This window comes from Myotis lucifugus, unplaced genomic scaffold (genome assembly GCF_000147115.1).
Source record: "Myotis lucifugus unplaced genomic scaffold, Myoluc2.0 scaffold_514, whole genome shotgun sequence".
Classification (NCBI taxonomy): domain Eukaryota; kingdom Metazoa; phylum Chordata; class Mammalia; order Chiroptera; family Vespertilionidae; genus Myotis; species Myotis lucifugus.
In genome coordinates this window covers 351,118-361,320 of record NW_005871562.1, presented here as the reverse complement: position 1 = coordinate 361,320, position 10,203 = coordinate 351,118, and the positions used below count along the sequence as shown (strand labels likewise).

General features: G+C 48.2%; 1 non-coding gene across 1 annotated transcript; it reads left to right on the top strand.

Moving 5' to 3' along the window:
* Positions 1–2,417: 2,417 nt before the first annotated feature.
* LOC111823501 lies at positions 2,418–2,539 on the top strand. The gene has a single exon (XR_002826517.1). It is a non-coding gene; the product is annotated as a U6atac minor spliceosomal RNA (small nuclear RNA).
* The last annotated feature ends 7,664 nt before the right edge of the window (positions 2,540–10,203 follow it).

Sequence of the window (10,203 nt, the reverse complement as noted above, 5' to 3'; positions counted from 1 at the left end):
TTCCACTGCTTCTTTCTGTATTCCTACACTACTTCCTCCAGCCTTGCTTTTTATCAGTAATAAAACAGATAGTTTGATGTAAAAAATAAATAAATAAATAGGACTTTAAAAAAAGATTTTTAAATTGATTTTTGGAGAGAGAGGAAGGGAGAAGGAGAGACACAGAGAGATCAATTTGTTGTTCTACTTATTTATGCTTATTTGTGCGTTCATTGATTGGCCCGAACCCTTGGCATACTGGGATGATGCTCTAACCCCAGCGGTTCTCAACCTGTGGGTCGCGACCCCTTTGGGGGTCGAACGACCCTTTCACAGGGGTCGCCTAAGACCATCGGAAAACACATATATAATTACCTATTGTTTTTGTGATTACTCACTATGCTTTCATGATGTTCAATTTATAACCATGAAAATACATCCTGCATATCAGATATTTACAGTTATGAAGTAGCCACGAAAATAATGTTATGGTTGGGGGTCCCCACAACATGAGGAACTGTATTAAAGGGTCGCGGCATCAGGAAGGTTGAGAACCACTGCTCTAACCCATGAGCTACCCTGCCAGGGCTTTTGTTTTCATGTTTAAGACAAGGTGAGGGTCGGGGAAGCTGGTGAGTGATGGCCTTGCAGGGAGGTTGTGTGTGCCAACTGGTTTTTCTCTCCTTCCACCTCCCGGCCAAGCTTCAGAGGGAACTCTCTGTGAGCTGGAAAAGATGAATTTCAGGCTTCCTTGAGAGCTTTCAAGCCTTAAATCCTTCTCGAAAATAACCTTCTCTTAGGAATCTCCAGGCCCAAGGAATTATAAAGCGTTTCCTTGGGCTGTGGAATGGCCACGTGAGTCACTCCGGTTCCTTGGGTCTTTGAATAGGAGGATGTCATAAATCTGAAAGTATTTGTTCTGGTTTGTGACGAAGCAAAACTGTAGAATGTCAAATCAGATGCTGGTACAAACATATGAAATGGCACCTTTTTTGCCCCCCACCTTGGGGCATTGTGGCATGAAGCTTTGGGGCAGTAAAAGAATGTTGTTATAGCCTTGGATACCGAGCCTGCTTTTAGCTAGCTTTTCTTTCTGAGCACGAATGCGGAGTAAAAGTTCTTGCGTGTAGCTCTCTGTTTTCCCAGCGAGAGCGCGAGGCTGGGTGGAGGCGAACTTACCCCTTTGCAGGCTGTTGTTTGGGCTGAAACCAGAGGCCTGGGCTGCGTGTGTGTGTGTGTGTGTGTGTGTGTGTGTGTGTGTGTGTGTGTTGGGGATGAATGGGATCCTGGCACCCTGGGATGTTTGGGTTGGGAGGGATCTTAGTTCACCAACTTCCTCATTGCCCGGATCATGTTCATGGTCCTGTGTGATGACAGTCTTGATCCGGGGGGAAAGTTTCATGGTTTCCCCTGGTCCGTGGTCATGTGGCCTCCAGTTTTCCACCTCCAAACTGCTCTATGGTGCAGACAACGATGAGAAAAGAACAGTGAAGAAGTTATAACATATGGAGCACTGAAAAGTCATTATAGTTTTTCTTGTGTTGGCGCTTATGGGTAATCTTTCTGTAGTTTCCAAATATATATATTTTTTATCATGAAGAAAATAAATTTCTATGTAGAATAAGACTATAGCCTCAGGACATGTGTGTAGGTAATAATCCCCTGAGAAGGTGATGGAGGATATCCGTAGCATTCTACAGAGCCAAGGCCACACGGTCCAACATGGGAGCCGTTAGCCACGTGGGGGTGTTGAAACATGGCTGGTCCGAATTCAGATATGCTGTGTGTGCAAAATACACACCAGATTTCAAAGACTTGTCCAAACAAAAAAGTGTCAGCTATCTTAGCACGTATTTATGAAAATATCTTTATTGATGTTTTAGAGAGAGAGGAAGGGAGAGGGAGAGAGAGAGAAACATCGATGTGAGAGTGTAACATCAATGGGCTGCCTCCTGCATGCCCCGGTGGGGAACGAAACCCTGGGCATGCGCCCCGACTAGGATTCGAACTGGCAACCCTTCGTAGCACAGGACAATGCCCAACTAACTGAGCCACACTAGCCAGGGCCCAGCAAGTATTTTTATCCCCATGATATATTGAAATGATAACAATTTAACTAAATTGGGTTAAATAAATTATTACAATTAATTTCATCCGTCCCTTTTCATCTTTTGAAGGCAGCTACTAGAACATTTAAAATTACCATGTGGTGCCCAGCCAGTGTGGCTCAGTGGTTGAGCATCGACCTATGAACCAGGAGGTCACAGTACGATTCCCAGTCAGGGCACATGCTCGGGTTGTGGGCTCCATCCCCAGGAGGGGGTGTGCAGGAGGCAGCTGATCCATGATTCTCTCTTATCATTGATGTTTCTCTCTCTCCCTCTCCCTTCCTCTCTGAAATCAATAAAAGAATATTTTTTAAAAAAATTACACTGTGGGAGTTGTATAAGGAGAGGTTAGCAGTCCCCTTGACAAGAATAGAAAAGACCCTTGAGCCTGTATAACACACATAGAGTTAAGGCATCATCTCCCACGTGGCGGCATCTAACCATGGCTTTGAGAAAGGGGAGTGACTTGTGATTTATGAGGTTTCCTTCTGGGGTGACAAAAATATTCTGGATCTAGACCAGGGGTGGGCAAACTTTTTGACTCGAGGGCCACAATGGGTTCTTAAACTGGACCGGAGGGCCGGAACAAAAGCATGGATGGAGTGTTTGTGTGAACTAATATAAATTCAAAGTAAACATCATTACATAAAAGGGTACGGTCTTTTTTTTTTTTTTTTAGTTTTATTCATTTCAAACGGGCCGGATCCGGCCCACGGGCCGTAGTTTGCCCACGGCTGATCTAGACAGTGGTGATGGTCGCCCAATATTAGGAATATACTACATGTCACCGAGGGTACCTTTTTCTCTCACGTGTGTTTTAACAATAAAGACATAAAAAGTACACACATGGCTCACATTATCCTACGGTTCGGCGCCTGTTTGAAGCAAAGAGGTGGAGGGTGAGGCTTTGCTTAAAACTGTGTTCCTAGAAGTAAGGAAAAACGCGGAAAGAGGCGAGAACGGGCAGGAGACTGCCAGGGGCAGTGGGAACAATTTTCTCTCTCCCTTTTGTCAAAATATTGACATGTGTTTCAGTTTCCCAGCCTGGCCGCCCCCCCCCCCACACCCCACCCCCCAGGCCTCAGCCTCGCGTGGCCCCGATCTCCGCACAATGTCTTCTTTATCTCGTTCCCCACCCCCCCCACACTTGGCCTGCTGCCCACTGCCAGGCTGCTCCCCAGGACAGCTCTTTCCGGGGATTCCGGGGATTCCTCCCGGTGTGTGCTATGCGGTGTGGAGGAGTCAGGGAGCTTGACAGCCGAGAATGAAATAGAAACCCCGGCTCAGGCTCAACAAGCCCCTGACCCCCAGATCCTGTCCATGAGGACACATTCAGGTCTTCTCTGTGCGTCTGTGGCATCCAGCTCCTGAGATGTAAAGCCCACGAGGCAAAACCGGTCTTTGGTGATGGAAGTCAGAGCAGGGGTTGGGGTTGGGGGCGCTGGGGGGGGGGATCAGAGGGGCAGGGGCTGGGCTGGGCCAGGAGAGAGGGCTTCTGGCCATGGGAGAGACTCTGTTACTGATTTGCACTGATTGCCTCCCGTGTCCACTTTGTGAAACTTCACTGAGCTTGCGGCCTGTGTACTTTCCTGAATGTGTGCTGCAAGTCACAGTCTGATAGCGGTCAATGCAGTGGGGTGTGCGGTGAGGATGGCCACCAGGGGGCGCTGCGTCCCCTTCCTTGATGGACAGGTGGCATCTGGAGGCCCCTCCACCATCCTCAGACTAGAGATTTGTGAGTGAGTGACCCACCTGGGATATTAACCTTCTCTCTCGTCTCTCCATTTGGGGCAGCCACATACAGAAAAGACCAGGGAGGGGGGACATGAGGGAGCGGGGAGCTTGGCAAGAGGCCGGGGGTGCCGGGGAGACATGTAAGGCCGCGCATTCTTGGGAGAGTTGGGGGTGCTTTGCAAGCTGTAAATAGACACCCCAAGCCCCGGAGGCCAGCTGGGGAGTGACCGGCCTGCGGTTATCACCGACGGAAATCCTGTGAGTGGTAAATACGGCCCTGGCCGGGCCTGCAGAAGTGATTAGGGGAGCAGAGAGAGGCCTTGCTAGCGTGGAGGTTATTAGCTCGATCGTGGCCGGGAAACCAGAGGCAGGAGGTTGGGGGCCGAAGGGGCCGAAGCGGAAATGGGGAAGGAAAATAAATAAATGAGATAAGCCATTTCATTGGCTTCCTCCCCTCCTTGCCTTTTGTTTTGTGCTCAGGCCTGAGGCCTTCTCCTTCCCCCCCACCCCCCAAAAGCTCCTCTTCAGGGACAACAGCCTGGAGGCGGGTCTTGAAAACCTAGCCTGGCCCGAGCTCCTGGCCCTGCACCCTCCCCTTGGCAGTGACTTTCCAGGGGTCAGCGATGACCTTCCAGGGGTCAGCAGGGACCTTCCAGGGATGGGCTCACCTCTACCGGTGCCAAGAGCCCGAAGCTACATGCCACACACTGTGGAGGCCAAATGTTGGGGTCACTGTGGAGTCCCCAGTAAGAGAGCTCATAGACAGTGCTGTTTGCCCCCCTGCTGGGGATCGAGCCCGCAACCCCAGCATGCGCCCTTGACCAGAATCGAACCCGGGACCCTTCAGTCCGCAGGCCGATGCTCTATCCGCTGAGCCAGGCCAGCCAGGTCTGTAGGATTCCCTCTTAATTCCTGGTGTGTGCGATGTATGGTCAGTTTTCTTTGATGAACTAGATCTGTCCAACTGCCCTATGTCCTGTTCAGAGTGGTCTGTAGAAGTGAGAGATTCGAGTGAGGTGAGTCTAAAATCCACTTAACCTTGGGACTCATGGTCCATCCCATTCAGGGGGCCCTTGGGACTCCTTCACAGTAGGGTCTGGTGGACCTGTCAGGACTCTCTAATGAGAATGTAGGCTCTTTCCCGCTCTCCCCGCACCTCTCATAATACTCAGCTCCATTGCATCTACAATTAAACAAAGATGCGCTCACATGAAGTCTGAAGTAATCAGATTTTATTTTTTTTATTTTATTTTATTTTTTTAAAATATATTTTATTTTTTACAGAGAGGAAGGTAGAGGGATAGAGAGTTAGAAACATCGATGAGAGAGAAACACCGATCAGCTGCCTCCTGCACATCTCCTACTGGGGATGTGCCCGCAACCCAGGTACATACCCTTGACCGGAATCAAACCTGGGACCCTTCAGTCCACAGGCCAACGCTCTATCCACTGAGCCAAACCGGCTTCGGCAGTAATCAGATTTTAAAAACGGAATCTGAAATGTACATCCTGACCCTTGGTTTCTACGAATGATGCCTGCAGTGGGTCTACTCAGCCCTGTTGTACACTATTTAGGAGGAAAAGGAATGTAAAGGATTTTTACCAATCTTTTTTTTTTTTAATATATTTTATTGTTTTTTTACAGAGAGGAAGGGAGAGGGATAGAGAGTTAGAAACATCGACCAGCTGCCTCCTGCACACTCCCACTGGGGATGTGCCCGCAACCAAGGTATATGCCCTTGGCCGGAATCGAACCTGGAACCCTTCAGTCCGCAGGCTGACGCTCTATCCACTGAGCCAAACCGGTTAGGGCGGATTTTTACCAATCTTAGCCTGAATGGCTCTATCTTCTTATCCGTTGTCAGCAGCTCAGGATCAACTTATGAGAGATATATTTTCCCACCGACATTCTAGGATGCAAAACACATTGTTCATACTTTGGTTGGGGGGCGGGGGACAAGGAGAAATAATAAAAATAAGATATTGTGAGAGCTTTGAAGTGCTGGGGAGATGGGGGTGGGGAGGGCACAATAGCAGGTTCCTTTGTTGATTTTCCTCACGGCCACTCAGCGAGATTCTTATCAAGCATTTCTGAGCAGGAGACAATGACAATGACCCAGCGTGAATAAAAGGACGGATGACAAATGTGCTGTGAAAGGAGCCGGGTCCTCATTGAAAACAAATAGCCCGAGGCTGCGGCGAGCGAGGCACACTTTATCTTCCCCATCCTTTTCAGAGCTGGGGTCCAGAGTTGTTTGCCCTGGAAAATGAATGGAGTGGCGGGAAGGCCGCGTGGCCTCCTTCTCTGGCCCCTGCCTTGCACCCCGCAGCCTTTTCAATGAGTTATTTCTTACCCTGGCCCTTCCAGGCAGGTCAGCATCAATATCCCTGCTCCAGAGGCCGGGCTGGAGGGAGGTGAGGGCTGGGGGGTGACTCGGTGATGGGTCTTAACGATGGGAGGGTCAGGTGGCTGAGGATGGGGAGCAGCTGTCCTCAGGGTCTCTCCTGAGTTCAGAGGAGAGGGCGAGAGCAGAACTTGAGCAGGGAGGGAGGGATATTAGAGGGAAAAGAAGTTCCCCGTCAAGGGGTAGTGTTCCCTGTGATGTCATGCAGCTTCCTGAGGTCAGGTATCTGTCTTCTGCCTCTTGGTGGCACGGCATCTATTAGATATACGCGTTCCCAGAAAATCAATGTTCAATTGCTCGATTGATGCATAGTATGGACAAACTCCATATGTAGGCATCTTTCAACCAAGGCTGGGGACCCGTGGACCTTGGCCAACTTGATCTACCAAGAAGGAAGGAACAAGTGATCCCACAAAGTCATTACTGGTTTGGGGGTTCCGGAATTATAGCTCCTGAGAGCGGTTCTGTTCAACTCAATTGAAAATTCAGTCAAGCCAGTACTTATCGATCATTGACTATGTGGGAGGTAATGGACAAGGCCTTGGTGCAGAAATGAATCAGTCGTGACTCCTGCAAAAGTAAAAGGTGGAACGGAAGAGAAAGAGATGCAGGTAACTTCTCACAATGCAGGCATTTGAGAATATTCTTCAGGGCCAACAGGAGAATGTTTCTTTCCTGAGGATGGACCAGTCCTCCTTTTAAGGTCTCTCCCTTCTCTCTATATAAAAGCCAAGCGACTGGAACAGTGGAACGACCACAACAACCAGAATGTTCAGTCGCTATGAGGCGTACTGCAGCCGCCGATCGGCCCCTCCACCCTGGTTGGGGGTGGTGCCGGCGGCCAACCTCCTGCATCCACTCCCCCCGCTGGTCCGGTCCCGATCAGACCCCATTGGGGCAGGCCAGCTGGACCCCACCCATGCACGAATTTGTGCACTGGGCCTCTAGTGTTTAAATAAGAACCACTCAAGATAATCTCCCTTGGATTAAGTCAGAATTGACTGATTTGAGATCTCAATTACATCTGCAAAGTCTCTTCATCTTTGCTGTATAATGTTTCCTAACCACAAGTGATATCCTACCCTGTTTACAGGTGTGTCCGTACTCAAGGAGTGGGGATTGTATAGGACGTGTACACCTGGGGGTGGAATTTGGGGGCCATCTTAGAATTCTACCTGCCCCGTGGGACTCATGGCCGGTGCCTGTTGGCTTCCCGTTGTGTAGGCGGGGACACAGCAGTGTCTGTGTATGAGTGGCGTGCACTTGGAATTGTACGTCTCCATTTCCTCTTTTGCAAGGCTCTTCCACCACCCCGGGTCAGCTTTGGCCTTGGGTCAGCATTTCTGATGAAAGATTTCATGGGAAAAGGATGACATTTATGTCTAGAGTTGATTTGGTGATTAGCTTTGGCGATTATCTTTTAAATGATCTCTGCTTCCCCTCTCCCCATTGTTGTTGACGGTCACGACTCAGTTGTTCATATTATTTATTGAAAGGGCTGAAGAGGAAAAGGCCAAGGCTAACGCCAAATAATTGCAAGGAAGCAGCATGTTTGAGGCCATCGAAATGCTCGTGGATGGGACTGGCTTCTGGACTTGAAGGCTTTATCTCTAAACAGTCTCGGAAAACTGGATTTTATCGCAACCAAGCAACTCTTAGAAGTGGCAGTGGGTTGCTCTTTCAAGGGTTGCCTGTTGGAATCCCACCGTAGGGTTTATTTTGTTCTGTTCAGTTGACCGTTTTTCTCGTGTACTTAGCCCAAAATCTTATTGGACAATACAAGAAGGCTAAGCCTGGGAACTAAGCTAATCTGTAAGCAAGTTAGGGATTTCAATCTCATTTAAAAATGTCCAAAATTGCAATAGCCTTAGAGGACCGTTCGTGCCATAGCACTGCCAAAAAGTCAACTCTGATGGCGAAATCAGCTTTTACTGGACAAAACCCAAAACAACAAACAGAAAAGCAGGACCCCACCGTTCCGATCAAAGGCTGATTCTTCACAATGTCCGCACCACGGAAGAGAAGCTTGCACTGCTTCAGTGAGTACCTCTGCTCAGAACACAGCCAGCTCGCAAAGGCTTAATCCTTGCAGCTGCTGGAGAAAGGATTTTTTTGTGTGTTTTTTACTCTGATGCTCTTTTATTATTTATTATATTTATTTATCTTTTAAAAAATATTTTTATTGATTTCAGAGAGGAAGGGAGATGGAGAATTAGAAACATCAGTGATGAGAGAGAATCATTTTTCAGAGGCCTCCTGTATGCCCCCCAATGGGGATGGAGCCTGCAACCCAGGCAAATGCCCTGACCAGGAATGGAACAGTGACCTCCTGGTTCATAGGTTGACGCTCAACCACTCACTGCGCCACACCGGCTGGGTTATTTTTTTAAAAATATATTTTATTGATTTTTTACAGAGAAGAAGGGAGAGGTATCGAGAGTTAGAAACATCGATGAGAGAGATCGATCAGCTGCCTTCTGCACGCCCCCTACTGGGGATGTGCCCGCAACCAAGGTACATGCCCTTGACCGGAATCGAACCTGGGACCCTTCAGTCCGCAGGCCGACGCTCTATCCACTGAGCTAAACCGGTTCGGCTATTTTTTTTCTCTTTATTGTTGAGAGTATTACAGATTCAACCACTCCCCCCCCCTTTTTTTTTCTAGGTAGCAGGGCAAAGGAATTTCTGTGGACTTGACATCTGGGCCCAAACTGGGACCAGCGTGAGCCTGGAATATTCTTTCAGATTCCCTCCTCCTCACCCACCCTTTCCAAACAGCCTGAGCCTCGAAGACGCTGGTGATTTTAAATGTCTTCCTGGGTCTGTAATGAAGATGCTTATAAATATTACAAGAGATTTATCACTTCGGTGTGAAATCCTCTGATACCAACCGGGAGTTTTTAAACACAACGGGTAACAAGAAGCATATGGTCAGAGATTCAAGTTACTGCTTTCTTTCTTTCTTTTTTTTTTTTTTAATTGTTGTCTGCCAAGGACAATATATTTTTTTTCCCCTTTCTTCAAAATAAACATTGTGGAGGAATGTGCCTCAGCAAATGGCTGGGGTTCTATTATATTTCATGCAGCTTTCTAAACAATTTCCAACCCGGGCCTGGCCGAGTGTCAAACAGAAGGCAACCAACAATAGCAAAATCCCATTAAAGCCGAGAAGGTTCCTTCCTGAGGTGAGCCTGGCCAGAAATAGTCATCTTGGCTCATTCTCCCGTTTGGCACCAGGGACTAATAATGCGCGGTCTCTTAATGGAAATTATCTAATTTCATCCAAGAGTTCCTCCAGAGGGAGCCGGGCTGACGCACTCACAGTCAATATAACAACATTCTTCTTGAAGTGCCGGACAATGGGCCTTTGGAGGGACTGATAACCCACGTCAGCCGCCGGACAAACACCCGAGTAAAAATAGGCATCGAGGCAACTGACACAGCCACCTAATTTCTCAGGAGGGAGGCCCTAGAGAAGGCACATTCAGAGGGCTTGTTGGGAATAACTTCATCAGACCAGCTGGGAGAAGGATGGTGGAGAAAATCAGAGGGGGGGTGGGTGGGAGAGAGAGAAAGACAAGACACATCGAGATGGAGAATGGCGGAAACATGAGGAACGTGGTCCATGAAAGAGAGGAGAGTTCCTTCTCCATCCAGGGAACAAATAAGTATGCAGCAACGGTACATGGCCGCTTGATGGGAAGCCTGCTTTGGGTGTAATTCCCATGAACATCCCAGGGCCGTAGTCCAAGTGCTCTTGGCAAGGAATAGCAGCGGGAAAGAAGGCTCCATGTAAAGATCGAAAGGCCCTGTTGAAAAATAGTCGTTCTACTTGAAATATAAAGTGCTGATTCCATTACTTAAAGGTTCTTCATTAAAATAACTTCATGCTTTTCAGGTATTAATACATATTGAGATATATCCAGGGAAAAAGGAAGTATGGATATTATAGAAGATTGGAGTTCTGTGAAATTTAT